The sequence below is a fragment of the Canis lupus genome, chromosome 19, assembly GCF_048164855.1.
Source record: "Canis lupus baileyi chromosome 19, mCanLup2.hap1, whole genome shotgun sequence".
Lineage (NCBI taxonomy): Eukaryota > Metazoa > Chordata > Mammalia > Carnivora > Canidae > Canis > Canis lupus.
In genome coordinates this window covers 19,264,686-19,280,673 of record NC_132856.1, presented here as the reverse complement: position 1 = coordinate 19,280,673, position 15,988 = coordinate 19,264,686, and the positions used below count along the sequence as shown (strand labels likewise).

The following is a 15,988-nucleotide window of genomic DNA, read 5'->3' as shown; positions in this document are numbered from 1 at the left end:
TGTACTTTGCATGTGCAAATTTTAAAACCAGGCAAATATTATCACTACATATTTAAAACGAGCTTATAATGTTAAAAGCCAAGTCCCACAGGTGACACTTTTCATCCCAATTCACTCATCAAGATTAGTTTCTGTTTATTGTTCATAACCATAAAAATTAGATAACTCTAGCAATACTAAAAATAATAACATATTAAAAACTAGACTTTTTACTCCCCAAATGAACCAAGGGTATCTTCAAAAATTCTAGAACAAAACTTAAGAGATACATAGGTAGCTTCTTTGGAATGGGAGATGTCTGTGAAGATGGCAACCAATAATTCCTCTTAATGCTATCCACCATGCTGCTTCTCCCCATCAATAAGTAAACCTGTTTCCCCTTCTCTCATTCCTGGAGTGGCCTTGTGACATGCTTTACCCAACAGAAAGTAGTAGAGGTGATGTTCTGCTAGTTGCAGGCTTAGACCTTATGAGGCCTTATAGCTTCCACTTTTACTCTTTTGAAATGTAAAAGAAAAGTAAGCCCAGATTACTGAAGTGATGATGACATTTAAGAGAGGGCAACCCATCTAGGTCCTAGTATTTCTAGTTACCCCAAAGAGGCACCAGATATGTGAGTGAAAGTATCTTGGATCCTCAAGGCCTAGTCAAGTGACCCCAGCCAACACCACATAGATCAAAGATGTGAAGATATGCTGTCCCTGAAGTACCCTGTTTGAATTTCCAAAGCACTCAGACACAATTCTAAACAATGTTTTAAGCCATTAAATTTTGGGGCAGTATCAACCAGCAATAAATAACCAATAAATATATTTATAATGGAGTTCAATACAATGTGATTCCCATAGTTACACTACTCCTTTCATATAATAAGCAACTCATATTAATTCTATAAAAGAATCAATGAACACATACTTCCTGAGGCATTTACTAAGTGTAAGGCACAGAGATAAAATTAATAATAGTAATACCAACTGTTTAATGTGAGCTTAAGTATGATTATTTATTCATTAAATATGTGTGGAATGCTTATAAAGATGCCAGGTAGTGTGCCAGGCACAGGTGACCAGCACCCAGAGAAGTTTTACAACTTAGAGGGATATATAGACAATTATAATATAGTACAATAACTGCTATCATAACAAAGAGTCAAAATCTAGGTGTGGAGATTTTTAAAAATCCAGAAATAACTATGTTGAGGCAATATGATACACATCATAAGAAAAGTGGCTGCACTGCTCATTTGTTGTAAGCATTAAATGGAGTGGTTAGCATAGCACTTAGCACATAATTAATCCACATTAAATGGTGCTGAAAAATCTAAACTATACAAAGAGTTACAAGAATTCAAACAGGGAAAGATCATGAGTGCTCTGTAGGCTATTTGTGGTCTTTATCTAATTAGTTCAATAGTTTTGAGAGCCTACTCTCTGCCAGACAATGGGTTATAGGGGCAGCCAAGAAAGACAGGTTTCCTGCCCTTAAGCTACTCAATCTGGAAACAGACAGTAAATAATGGTGATATAGATACAGAAACGTAGAGCAAAAAAATGTCATCTGTTCAGGAAGTGTCACTTAACTGGCAACTTATAAGATGAGCAGGAGTCAGCCAGGCAATGGCTGCTGGGTAAGTACATGTGTATCAATGCATGTGTGTGGTGGGATGGAAGCAACAGGGGTAATGGGGAAGTGTACTCAGCCAGTGGTCCCACCACATGCAAAGACTCATTCATCACTGCTAGAATGACAGAACCCAGGAGTTGCCCATGATAAGGACAGAAGGGCAGGAGGGGTAAAATCATGGAGGCTCTATGAGTCCTGTCAAATAATCTGGACTTTATCCTAACACCAACTGAAATTCTGTAAGGTCTCAAAGAGGGCTTCATATTTCATTCTGCACGTTAGCTGAAGTATGGAAATAGGATCAAAATAATCAAGACTAGGTAGCAGAGACAGGAAGCCAGACTGGATGCTTTTGTAATAATCGACAATAATGATGGTGGTTTAGATGAAGATATTAAGAGAACCGAGCAATTTCAATGAATATTTCAGATGCAGGAAAGACAAAACTTGTGTGCTTTTCAATTGGGCTTCAAAAAGAGGAGGTCAATAAATCCCAAGTTTATGGTTTTAGTAATTGGCTTGACGCAGATGTTGTTTTCAGTGGTGGGGCAAAGTGGAAAACAGTGGTACGAATGAAATTTTGGCAAGGATGTTCATGAAGTCAGCTCCGTATGTGTTGTGGCTGAAAGCCTCTGAGAGAGCCAAGTAGGAGTGGTATTATTGATCAGCACAGATCAGGTTATTGCAGTAACCAACAGCACAAAAATTTCCATGCTGGTGACAATGAAGTGTATCTTGTGCTTATGTTTGATGTTTAATGCAGGTCAACAGACGGTTCTGCACATAGCAGTCACTCAGGTCCCAGGCTCCAGGAAACTACATCTTAACATGGGATTCCATGGCCTCAGAAGCAAAGAAAAACAGAAGGAACGATGTACTGGCTACCAAGCACCTGCAGGAAGTGAATAAATGTGAAATGTTCACATTTCATTGGCCAAAGCAAGTCACCCGATCAAGCCTGTCATGATCAATAGCATGGGAAAGAATCACCCTTCCTCAGGGAAGAGTGAATGATTCTCAATAGTTTGTAAACAGCAATAAAGCAAACAATCAGGTAAGTAGGTTTAGATCTTTGGATAAAGCTAACTAGAGCTAAAGAGAGACAAAAGAGAAATGTTAAGCTGAACTTTAAAAAATATGGGTATGATTTCAACAGAAGTAAAGAAAAAATCATTAAGAGGATTCTAGGTATTAATGTGGGGTAATGGTAAGGAAAGCGCCTATGGTAGTTTTTGATAGCTTCTCTGTTCCTCTCTTTATTATAAAGAGCAAAAGAGAAGAAAAAAATGAATGATTCACATGAGGGAGAAGGAAAACGAGGCAACTACAGACTCTAGGACTTAAGAGCCAAGGAGGGCCAGCTTTGGAAATATGGGAAGAGGGAGAGTTAAGCTAATGGGGGGGGGGGGGGGGCTGAAAGAGGTCCTGAAAAGTGAACTCAATTTCAGTCCTAGAGATGAGATTCTACGTAGAGAAAGGAAAGTGAGTCCACTTGGGGTGTGAGATGAGTACAAGAGTTCACTCACAATCACTATGGAGGATAAGGCTATAGTTCCCATTTCCAGTTATATAAATTTTTCTTATAAGTGGAGGCTGTTCGAGAGTGAAAAATGCAGTACCTGCAGACATGGGAAATATGGATTCCATTTCTGGGTAGGTCATTAACCTGTATTTGACCTGAAGAATTCTATGAATCTTTTTGGCCTCATTGGCAAAATGTATTCTAAGATGCTATGCTTTGTAAGAATTTCTGGGCAAAAAATAAGAGCTCTTTACAGAGATTTTTTACCTAGACCCATCATCCTCTGCCCAGTCTCCTATTACTTATTCACAACAGGGCCTGGCATCAGATCTACCTCCATCACCTATTAGTGTCCTACAGTCTGCCCAAATCAGGGTCTTCTGTATCACAACTTACAGCTCATGAAGTAACCCCTTAAACACACTCTCAACTATAACAAGCATGAAAATGACTCACTAGTTCAAAAAACTACCAGTCCAACTTTTACCAGCCAAACTAACTGTGCTCTGATTTCTGGCTCTTCATACCCGGAGGATTGAGCTCATCCTAAAGCCTTCCCTAATCATTCTTGATAGTTCTACCAGTTTCCTTTCATTCCTCCCAACTCCCTTGTCTTTTAGCATATACCATACCTCCATTATTCCATTAGTATATATAAAAATATAGTGAATAATATGGACATCAACAGTAAAACAAGCAACAGGTAGGAAAACTCTGGGGTTTTTTTAAGGGCCTGACCTTACTTTGCATATTTATCACAACAAATCTATACAGGACCAATATTCCAATTTTACAGGTGAAGAAACTAAGGCTTAGGAGAATCAATTAATGTGCATGACATCACAAACTATTAAGTGGCAGACACTTTGCCTGGATTAAGAAGTATACACATTAACACTAGGCAAAACTTCCCAATTTTATTCCTAGATTTTCAAATACATAGTTCTTTCAACTGGACTATACATTCTCTGAGAGCTTTCACTGTATTTTCCAACTCTGTGTATTACTGAGCTTCACACAGGACTCCTTCACTTAGGCAGCAATTAGAGAGTTATAATTCATTCATAGGCAATAAAGTGACATTTTACATTTCTTGTTTTTAATTTGAAATGCAACTAAAATCTAGCAGGCATTTATGATGCTTAATGGATATGAGGTTTAGTGGTATGGCAGATTGCATTATTGGCCCAAATTTTTCACCCTTCCTGTATCTATGCCCTTGGCAATTGCTGCCATTAAAGAGACAGAGGGGAGTTCCCCACCCCTGACTTAGAGTTTGCCCATGTCTGTCATTACAGCCAACAGAATATAGCATAAGTGACAATATCTGAATTGTGGCCAAGATCGTGTATGGTTCCATTTGTCCTTCTGCACTTATCCAATTGGCATGAGAATTTCTACCAGGGAATTTTTCCTTTAACCTATACCTCAGAATTAGATATGGAACTATCTGGGCTGGTCAGATCTGAAGTTTGAGCAAAGAAACCCAGCCAGGCCCAGTCAAGATCTGCCAACTCCTAGCTGACCCATAAAAATTTATACGAAAGCCCATAGCGTATCAAGATATGAGAGGATCTAGCAGAAGCTCTAACATGTTAGTAATAGTTTGGTTCAACTTTTTGCACTTCTGCTTTAAGATGTAGGGCTTATAATAAAATCTTAGACTTTCCGCCTTCTTTCATAATCAGATAAGATTTAGGGATATAGTTCCTGTGGACAGGTTGAGTATAACAAGTGTAAATGTGACTAAAATGTATTTTATGTGTAGGAGATTAAGAGAGGTAGATTATGGTAGATTATATTACTATATGTAACCACCCCCTTATCCTCTCCCTTCTTTACTGGCACTGCTGTGACTTCTAGTCAATGAAATGTGAAAACAACCTATATGTGACCAGTCCTAGCCAATATTTTAAGTGCAACTTTATCATTCAAGTAAGCCTCTTGGGTTTCTGCCCTCTGCTGTGAAAGTGTGTCCCTTTCTTAACCGGAGTTCCCTAAAAAAACAAAATCTGAGATGAAAAAGATTTACTGAAGAATGCTCTCTAAAGAAACCACTGTAGGGAAGCATTAAAAAGCATGAACATGGGGCCCCCCTTTTTTTTTTTTTTTTAATTTTTTTTTATTTATTTATGATAGTCACAGAGAGAGAAAGAGAGGCAGAGACACAGGCAGAGAGAAGCAGGCTCCATGTACCGGGAGCCCGATGTGGGAATCGATCCTGGGTCTCCAGGATCGTGCCCTAGGCCAAAGGCAGGCGCCAACCCGCTGCGCCACCCAGGGATCCCTGAGCATCTGACTCTTGATTTTGGTTCAGGTCATGATCTCAGGATTATGAGACTGAGCCCTACATGAGGTTTTGCACTAGGAAGGAGCCTGCTTGAGATTCTCTCTCTCCTTCTCCCTCTGATCACCCCTCATTCTCTCTCTCTTTCCAAGCAAGCAAGCAAGCAAGCAAGCATGAATAGGCAAAGGAGGAGCCTGAAACTTAGAATATGGCAACTGCGACCTCAGTTGGTCTTAAGGGGACTTCTAGGGCTGGGATGGCTTTCAGAGTTGTCCTAAATTAAGGCAAATGGACCAGGTTTTTGTACCCAGGCATGAGCCAGTCACTGGCATGGGCATCAGCCAAGAGGAGGCATAACCTTGCCTGGGACAGTTCCATCTACAAAGGGAAGCTCCCCAGTGAGGGATGACCTCTGAGCCATCAGCAGCTGATATATCAAGCAAACATGGGTAAGTATATAAAGCTCTAAGCTGGTAGACCTTGATGGAGCACCAGAGTATATACTACATTAGCTGTACCTTTACCTTAAAGCCCAGAATGAAAAGCCATGTGAGGAGACACCTGGGTGGCTCAGCAGTTGAGCGTCTGCCTTTGGCTCAGGGCGTGATTCTGGAGACCCGGGATCGAGTCCTACATCAGGCTCCCTGCATGGAGCCTGCTTCTGTCTCTGCCTCTGTCTCATGTGTCTCTCATGAATAAATAAATAAAATCTTTAGGAAAGCAAAAAGAGAAAAGAAAAGCCATGTGGAGAAGGCACACACAGTCAAGCAAGAGCATGGTAGAGAACACTGCTGCCCCACCTCTGACCCATAGCTTTCAGGTAACACAGGTAAGTAAAATTTGTCCTTAGAAGCTAATGAAATTTTCAGAGTATATCTTACTAAAGGAAAGCTGACTGATACATTTATAAAGCAACATAAAGAAGTAAAACCTCACATTTTAAAAAATACTAATATTTTTTAAATGTGATTTTTTTTAAGATTTATTTGAGAGAGAGAGACAGAGCATGAGTGGGAGGGGCAGAAGAGACGGAGAAAGAATCTCAAGCCAACTCCATCTGAACGCAGAGCCTGACGTGGAGCTTGATCTCACTACCCTGAGATCACAACCTGAGCAGAAACCAAGAGTCGGATGCTTAATCAACTGTGCCATCTAGGCGCCCCTAATTGTGTTATTTTTTAAAATTATAATACATATGTATGTATTGCTGCTGCATAAACTACCCTGAAACTTAACAATCTAAACACAATTTATTTGCTGTTGATTCTGAATTTGACTTGAGTTCAGCTTGGTGGTTTGTTTGCTAGTTTTGCCCAAATGTCACACATGTAAGTCAACCATCCAATGGCTTAACTGGGATGGCTGACCTTCCATGACTGACTACCAATTCTGGCTATTAGCTAATATTGGCTGTAGGCTTGTCTTTAGGTGGCTTCTCAATCTCTGAAAGGTGGGCCTGAACTTCCTTACATGGAGGCTTCAAGGCAGGAAGAGAACAGGAACATAAGCTCCCATCACCTTAGAGCTTAGGCTCAAAATCCACAATAACACCACTTTGGTTACTTTTTATTGATCAAACTCAAAGGCCAGTGCAGATTCAAGGGAGAGGGAAGCAGATTCAAGGGAGAGGGAAACAGATTCCTTGCTTAAAGACAAGAGCAAGTCACCATGCAAAGTGCCAAGAAAGGTATTGTTGCAGCCAACTTTGCAAAAAGTCTCCCACAGGGCTTATGTGTGCTTTATCATTTTCTAAAGGTATTTTTCTCTGAAGATCAAATTTGATCAAGTTTATAGTCACTTTCCCTGCCCCTGTAAAAAACCCTGCAAACAAATAAATGTGATCTTTTCAATTAGAGACAACTGAAAACATTTACCCACTAGGGGTCAGTACAGAAGAGTCAATTCAAAAATACAACCGGAAAGCAAGAAAGAAAAACTAAGAAAAGGAAAAGAAGGGGAAGGAGAAGGAGGAGGAAGGATTGGACTCACTTTAAATCATATGGCATATTAATCCAATGAACAATCCAAAATTCCTCCCCTTCATTTACTCTCTTCTGCTTGAATGCTTAACAAAACATTTGTATTTCTTAGGAGTTTTATGATTTGCTATTAATTCTATTCCTTACTCTAGTCTACGCTTTAGGTGGTATGTGTGTGGCTGTGTCTGTGTGGTCAAAGTGGGGAAGGAAGAAGAACAAGGACATAATCAGATTATTAATAATCAAATGGAAGAAAAAAATGAAGATTCGGGAGGAAAACCCTGAAAGTAATTTCTAGAAAAATGACAAAAGAGATTTCCAAGCAAGTCATAATGCAAAACCATTTACAACAGCAGACAATTATGGCACTATTAGACTAAAAAGAGAAATGTCTATATTCTAGAATTTCCCATTATATGGAAAGATGCCCTCCACTTATAAGCATCTTCACAGAATATGTGGTTTGGTTTCAAATAAAACAAAAGCCATATATTGAGACCCTTCCGTTCTTTTTAGAAACGAATACTGCCACTAAGTACCACACAATCAATTTCAGAGTGGTAATTTCTGTTTAACATCGGTGAAATAATCCAATAAATTAGTACTAAATATAAACATGTATATTTTTCCATTGCACATGAGAAAATTTTTATTTAATAGCATGAGAAAGTGAGAAAGAAAAAAACCTTTGACCACAACCTTCAAATTTCAAAATTCTACAGCTGATGCACAGAGTCCTTGGTTGTTTTTTCTTAGCAGAATAAAAGAACTCCTAGTAAAGCTTCACCAAGAATAATTGAGAAATATGATAAATTGCCTAACATATAAATGTAAATATTTTTGTAGGCAAAGGGAATGGAAGAGCAGTACTGTCTGCTGTAGCACACACCCGACTTTGGTACAAATATGCTTTATGTATTCCAGAGCCTTCAGAATATTCACTGGAATTGGTAACGACTGGTAATCAGCAACTTTTCTGCTGCTTTATATTCACAGAAGCGGCCAGTCCAAGTGAGTAGCAGCCGTCAGATTAGATCACTAGCTATATTGTTCGGGTTGATTTTAATTGCCTGGAAAGGGTCATTACCATCTTCTGCAATATGTTATTTTAAAGAGTGGCTATTTCTATGTAAGAACAAAAATGGACCAGAGTCTACTAGTGTTGGAAAGTACAAGGAAGTATTCAGTAGGATCTTGGCCCTGGTGGCGTAAAAATCCTGCCCAAGTTTGATTACATTAACAAACAAACACACTTACCTGCAGAACTTCTTAAAACTAATATGGAAAGTCAACACAGATTCCCAAACTGATGACCAGAGAGAACGACCCAAATGTCACATCCTGCTTTATAAAATGCCAAGACTTCTGTTTCCATAGCAACTTTTACATATAGGCAACTCCAAGGTGAGTGAGTTCATGATATTTAAGAGCAACAAGAGAAATATTTGCATGGGAAAAGGTCTATGGAAGTAGGGTATTTGAAACCTGGAGGACACTTACAAAATTATTACATTAGTGTATGTTTAAAATGGGAATGGCAGCTCTCTAAGGATATTTGTTCTTTAATTTAAACCCTAGATATATGATTCTATACGAGGGATAAAACTGCATAGAGCTATAAATGCACTCATAATCAGGTTTAAAAATTATAGTGATAGCTATAAATAAGATCTGTTGTCTTGTTAACAGTAATGCACCAATGTCACTTTCCTGATTCTGATATCATGCTACAGCTAATATGCAATATCACCATGGGAGGAAGCTGGGTGAAGGATACACAGACTTCTCTGTATTATTTTTACAACTTCCTATGAATCTAATTACTTAAAACCCCAAAGTTTAAGGGCGACTGGGTGGCTCAGTCAATTAAGCATCTGCCTTTGGCTTGGGTCATCATCTGGGGGTCCTGGGAAGGAGCCCTTCGCCAGCCTCCCTGTTCAGCGGGGAGTCAGTCTGCTTTCTCTCCCTCTGCTCCCTCCCCCCTGCTCGTGCCCTCTCTCCTGCTTTCTCAAATAGATCAATAAAAAAAAATCTTTTAAATACATAAACAAAAGAAAAAGTTTAAAAATGTAAGTTACCAGGTCTCATCCCCACAAATAACTCAGAAAGTCCTGTAAGGACCAAAGCATTTCTCTTATTTCAACAGAACAGTTAATGTTTCTAGAAAGGTCATAAATTGGGAAAAAGTGAAAAGGATGTGGAATATTTTCTGTGGTATAAGGGTGCCTTCTATTGAAGGACAATTGGTGAGATTGTTTCACGCCCCCAAGGCATCCCCTCCCACTCACCTTTTTTTTTTTTTTAACTATGTAGCTATTTATAGTTTAGGAAGATGTACTTTTGATTTGCTGTGAAGCATTTAGTTATTTCTCTCATATTCAATGTTTTACTCTAATCAATAATGGATTTTGAGAATTCCAAATTACCCCCATTGCACTAAAATATGCCACTTACATCAAGGACCAGCCATTGGTACTAACTACCTAAGCTTATGCCCGCCCCCTATAGGGCATATGTCTGTCAAAGAATTTTCGAAATTCAGACCATATCCAGATAACTATCTATTGTCAACTAATAATTTGTCATCCAGAAATTATGCAAAAATACAATAAAATCTTTAAAGTATACAGTAAAAAATTTTAAGTCCAATAAAAAAGGCCTAATACAACTACAGTAGAATTGCATGTAAATAAAACAGATCAGATCATCCTCCTTTCATTCCACAAATACTCACCAAAATCCTAATATGCTGTGCCATTCCACCCACAGACTATCAGGACAGACAGCTACTAAACAATTGCACAATACCAATTAAAGTCTAATCCATTCTCCTTCTAGAGAAAAAAAAATTTAAAACACAGTTGAGAGCAGAAAGCATGCAACTGAAACCTTGTCTAGAGGACACCAAAGGCTTCTCAGAGGACTAGATAGGTGGGTATCACCTAGACAAATGGTAGGATTAGAATTAAGGAGCTTTCCTGGCAAAAGTAACAGTGAATTAAGAGTGGATATGAGCTGAGATGTGAATGAAGGGCTCTGAATGGGAGCCATGGATGCAGGACCCTTGAAGATAAAAGCATCATCTTGAGTTTTTAAGAAAGTTTTTTTTTTAAAAAACCTGCAAATTGGAACTTCAAGTATGGGCAGGAAATAAAGGGAAGAAGTCTGATGCAGACAGGCTCCATCACTGGCATTTTTTTCCTCTAGGCAAAGGATGTCCAACAATACAAGGCTTGTGGCTCATGGATTAACACAGCAGCACGTGTCAAAAAGACTGTAGTTAAGAAAGGCAGTGGGGCAGAAGGTGGTTTCTTAATCTACTCCATCTAGGTAAGAAGTATAAAGGGTATAAAGTGCTTGGAACCTGGGCTGGTGCCTAATTACACAAATATTCTTATATTTTTCATCAGTTAACTAGTTGCAAGGACGATAGAAGAGGGTGGTGCCAAAGACCATTGGTGCCCTATGTCTCGATGACCACAATGAGAATAAATGAAAGAAGATAGCACTATAAGCTGGAACCAGCTTGGGAGGGAAAAGGATAAATTCCAGTTTTGACATAATGGGTTTGAAGTAGCAGATACCCAAGAGCTCAGAGAGCTCATGGGCAGGCGACAGGAAAAACACTCTCATGAAAAGTTAGCTGTGGACTTCTGCTGAATATGAACATTACTGACAGGATCTTTGTTCACGGGGGTGCTCGGGCCATGTTTTGTAAACTCAACACCCTCCAAAAGCATAGTTCTCGTGGGTTTATCAAACTCCACTGTGAGCCAGATACTCTGATAGGAGCTGCTTTGCAATAGTGGGCAAAACAGATGTGATAACTGCTTATAAGACGCTTACAGAATAGTAAATAAGGAGTCAGAGAAGGAGATAGTTTCAAGTTATAAGTGCTTTTGGGGATATGAACAAAAAGAAACTAGAAGAGGGACTCTAAAAAGAGGAGAGAAAATAGCCTTCTTTTAGTAAATGATATTTAAATTGTGACCGAAGGAATAAGCAATAGTCAAAAATGTGTGCGTGTGTGTGTGTGTGTGTGTGTGTGTGCGTGTGTGTAATTGGGGGTAAAGACTAGAATGGGCTTGCAAGCAAAGAGATAAAATAGATCCTAAGGCTGGAAAAAGGTCAACAAAAGTGGAGACAATGAATCAAAGCCTAATGAGGTTCGTGTTCCTAAAAGCATGCCATGGGATGATGTTGGAGGGACAGGTAGTGTTTAAATCCTACACAGCTTTGTAGATCATAATTTATAGTTCTGAATGCAACAGAAAAATCATTTAAGTGCTTTGAGGAGAGGAATATTAATTAACTCACATTTAAAGAAAAAAATACTTCCCTGACTGCAGTGCAGAGAATTATTTGGGGAGAAAGGAGGCAGAGAAACCAGTGTCGTTATCTCAGGGAAGAAGACAGTGACTCAGAATAGGGCAACGTGAGTGGAGATAGAGAGAAGTGGACAAATGAGACAAACATTAGAATCAAAAGGACCACACGAGATTTGAGTTACGCTAGTTCCCCAAAATAAGAGTGTCTGAAGTATGGAAATGGTCCCAAGAATTCTTGGTCCCAAAGACAGTATAGGAACAGGCTCATTTATCGCAATATAATCAAAGTGGTTTTTGAATTACAGTCTTCATCCCTTCAAATGTGAAAGGCAATCAAAGTCAAGCAACTTAGAAAAACAAATGGGACAAATTTGTTCTCCTGTTTCGGAACACAGAAAATTTACAAACTGAGTTATAAAAGCACCTAAAAGAGTGCTATGGGATTGCTATAACATGTATAATCTATTACTTAAAATGCCAGTATGTCTGCAATAAGGAATATGCATACTTTCTGAATTATTTTATCCTACTTAATAAAAGTCATTTTTTTCCTTCACTTTTAGCAAGGCAGCTTCTTGCACAGTAAAGATTCTACAAATATTTACATTCCAAGTAGCAGAGCTGTTTGAGATGCTATAAAATTCTGCCAGCACTTCTATTACAAACCCTTATTTCTTGTTTATAACATGTACATAAAAGGGGAGAAATAAAAATGTACTATGGATTGAAACTTGGCATACAAAGTTTCAACTACAAGTTAGATTTCTCCTGCAGCAAATCTTCAAAAGAAATATTACACTATATTTAGTAGATAAATGAGGGGGGAGCGAGGGGAGGGATGGTGATATAAACTGAAAAACCACTTAGCATAGTTGATTTGTTCTTGAAATTTTTACACCAATTAGATCTGAGACCGGTATCTATTATCCCTTAACTTCAAAGAAATGTTCTATCTTCAACTATTTTGTGGACAGCCCAACACTCAATCATTGCCAAACATCTTTGCAAAAAGAAGTTTCTAAGGCAAGCGTAAGAAAGGAAATAGTCTGCCAGCATTAAGTGACTAATAAATACATTTTAAGACCATGGGGACACCTCCGAAATGCTCACCTTCAAAACGACAAAAAGGCTTTAAAAGTGAACTGGTAGTGATGCTGGAACCAGAGATGGCAAGCAAATATACACAGCATCAATGAATCCTCCTGCCATCTGATTATCTCCCAATGTATAGAGTTTACATTATTTTCTTGCCAATACCTTACTAACCGATGACTAGAAAACACAGAACTGAACCAGCACTAAGCACAATATAGTGATATATGGATTTGGCAGTTTTAAAGGGGCAATTATATCTATATACCATTTCAGCACAAAGCATCAAGAGTTAATGAGAACTTCAAGTTGCACACTTAAATTACGCAGTAAAAACTAGAAGATGTGTACTGAATGTGTGAGGAGTTGGGAACTTATAAAAGAGAAAGACACATATTTTGCTAGCAGAGTGAAGAGGCTATTAGTTTGTAATAACTAGGCATATATGAAATGTGACAGTGATAAAATTGAACATAAATCAGCAATGGAAAGGCTACAGCTTGCTGTCTGTAGCTAATTTTTGCTCCAGTTGAAATTGCTCAGCACTTTGGTCCTATTAAATGTTTTGCTGCCATTTTAAGGAACAATTGAACCATCTGGTTGGGTTGTGAAGGACGCTTAAAAGTTAGAGTTCTCCTGGAGAATGGGCTTAACGCCTTCATGTCTTCAGCCTGTTACTGATGTCCAGACGGGGCTGAATATTATTGTCTGAGGCAGCCACTGCCTGAATCTATTACCCTGCAAATCAATTAGCTGCTCCGAGTCTGTTATCCCACCTTCAGACAGGAGGGTCACACAAATGCATTGAGCCTCACCATTTACCTAAAATAAAAATGTGCAGCAATTTGCTCTATTTCCTTGGTGAACACTGTTCCTTTCAAGTGTCCTCAAACTACACGTTGACTCTCAACTGACTTCAAGTAAGCATTCAAAGACCAGTAATTCCTGAACCCGCTATTTTTGTAATTTGCAAGCAAACGCATTTCCATTAGCAAGGCTAAACCCTATCAGATGTCTTCTATGAACCACATTTACAAGAACCTGTCCCATTGCAACCAGTGACTGGCACATATTAGGCATTTTGTAAATGTTGCTCAAATGGGTATGAGTAGTAATCTACAGAGAACCTCCTCCCTAGTACCACACCCCACAAAGGGTTAAAATCACAACCTGAGATGCCAGGTGAAGGCAGCCAAAGTCGTGTTGCTGTTAGTAAATACAAGTAGCAAAGCAAAAGTAATACATTTGACTTTAGTATTGAGACATAATAGGGCTTCCAAAGGCAATTACTCCTTTCAATCACTGAAGAGCTCTGACTCATTGTTCTGATTAATTCCTGTTTTTAATCTATTTACAGATCAGGATTCTTTTTCAGCTAGTGTGATATTCATCTCTGTGGGGGTAAACAGAAACCACAGCTTGTAGAGTCCTCCTACTTAAAAAAAAAAAAAAAAAAAATTCTTGCTTAATCATTTTTAAATTATTTCTGGATTTACCTACTCACCATATGAGCTGGGGTTTCTGACCTCCCTCCTGAACATCACACATCTCCCCTCTCTGTGTTGCCTCCTCTAGCTATGTTTCCTCACATTGTGATTCGAGGTGGACAAACTGACGACCGACCCCCTTCCCAAAAACGTCTGTCCCCCTCCGTTTGGCTCAGACCAGAGACTATCTTCACCATGGTGGGTACCGTTTGTTATCAGATCATTCCTCTGGGCACATCTCCTTGTTGTAAATCAATAAGCAAATGCAATACAAGAAAAGGACACACGGATTGGTGAGTCGTGCGGGGCTCTGCACAAGCACAGCCCATAAGCTTGTTCGTTCATTTCAATCAACCAAAAAAAAAAAAAAAAATTCTGATGGTGCTGCGACTTGGGGGACCCAGTTGGCACTTCCCGGTTTTCCGTTCCTGATACTCTGTTACCTGCTTGCTTAGCTCTGCAGGGCTCCTTGGAGAAGGCAAAAGGCAGCCAAGACCGGGTCCGAGCTCCAGAAATCTGGACTACAGCCCATTCCAGAGGGGTGGGGGAAAAAAAAAAAAAAAAACTGGCAAAACGCAGCAGCAGATCCCGTCCAAGGCTGCAGATTTGAAAGTGGAAAGAAAGAGAATGCAGCTTGGAAAACTTGATCGCTAACCGAGGAATCCTCTGCCGCGGGTTCCTCGGAGCTGGGGACCAGGGAGAGGTTTCCAGCAAAAAAAAAAAAAAAAAAAAAAAAAGCTATCACATCCCGCCCCCCTCCCCAATCCCCCTGCACCGCGTCCCTAGGATTCCTCTTTCGGCACTTCTGAGGTCCAAACTTTTTCTTTCTTTCTTTTTCTTTTTTTTGTTTTTTGTTTTTTGTTTTTTTCCAACTTCCCCAGCCAAATGCTCTGCGCTACGGGCTAGCTCGAGGGACCTAGCTCGCGTTCCCCCGCGCTAGAGGCGGGGTTGCAAAGTGTTCCCGGTCTGCACACCAATTCTGCCAATCTGCAGCCAGACGCATCTTTCCCTCTCCAGCCGTCGGGTGCACACCCCCCGCCAACAAACTTTAGGGCCAGGAGCCTGGAGGGCAGTGCGCAAAGTTTGCCTGGGCAGGTGGCTCAGCGCAGCGCCGCCCGCCCAGCGCGAGGAGCCGGGCGTGCCTGACTTACCGGGTCCCCGCAGCTCCGACTCGCCCGCCCGCCGCCGGCCGCCCTCCTCCGGGGCCTGGGGGGCCGCCGTCGCAGCGCCCCGGTGCGCGCCGTTCCCGGCCGAGCCCGCGGCGCCCGCCTCCTCCGCCTCCGCCTCCGCCTCCTCCGCCGCCGCCTCCTCCGCCGCCGCCGCGCGCCAGGCTGCTGTGGCTGCTGTGGCTGCTGTGGCTGCTGTGGCTGCTGCCGGCGCCGAGCGAGCGCTGCCTGCGCCTCCACCCACCGCCCGGGCTCGGGCTCCAGCGCGGGCACCGGAGGGAGGGGAGAGGGGGCGGGCGAGAGGGAGGGGCGGGGAGCGCGGCGGAGCAGCCAACGGGGTCCCGCGCCCCGCGCCCCGCGCCGCCCCGCGCTCCGCCGCGTGCGCCCACGTGTGTCCGGCCTCCGCAGGGCCCTGGGCGGCGGCGGTCCGCGTGTCCCCGCTTGGCCGCCTCGTGTGCGCGCCGCTGGGGCCCCGGGGAGCACGGGGTTAAAGAGGTGGCGGGG

The 15,988-nt window shown here is 41.1% G+C and overlaps 1 protein-coding gene across 2 annotated transcripts in view; it reads right to left on the bottom strand.

The window, feature by feature from the left end:
• The window catches only part of CNTN3 (contactin 3), a 327,880-nt gene extending 312,302 nt beyond the window's left edge, over positions 1–15,578 (bottom strand). The window contains exon 1 of one of the 2 annotated variants that reach the window (XM_072785362.1): positions 15,470–15,578. The gene's annotated coding sequence lies outside the window, so the exon portion shown is untranslated. The remainder of the gene's footprint in view (positions 1–15,469) is intronic. The other variant, XM_072785364.1, reaches the window with a different exon arrangement.
• Between the last annotated feature and the right edge of the window lie 410 nt (positions 15,579–15,988).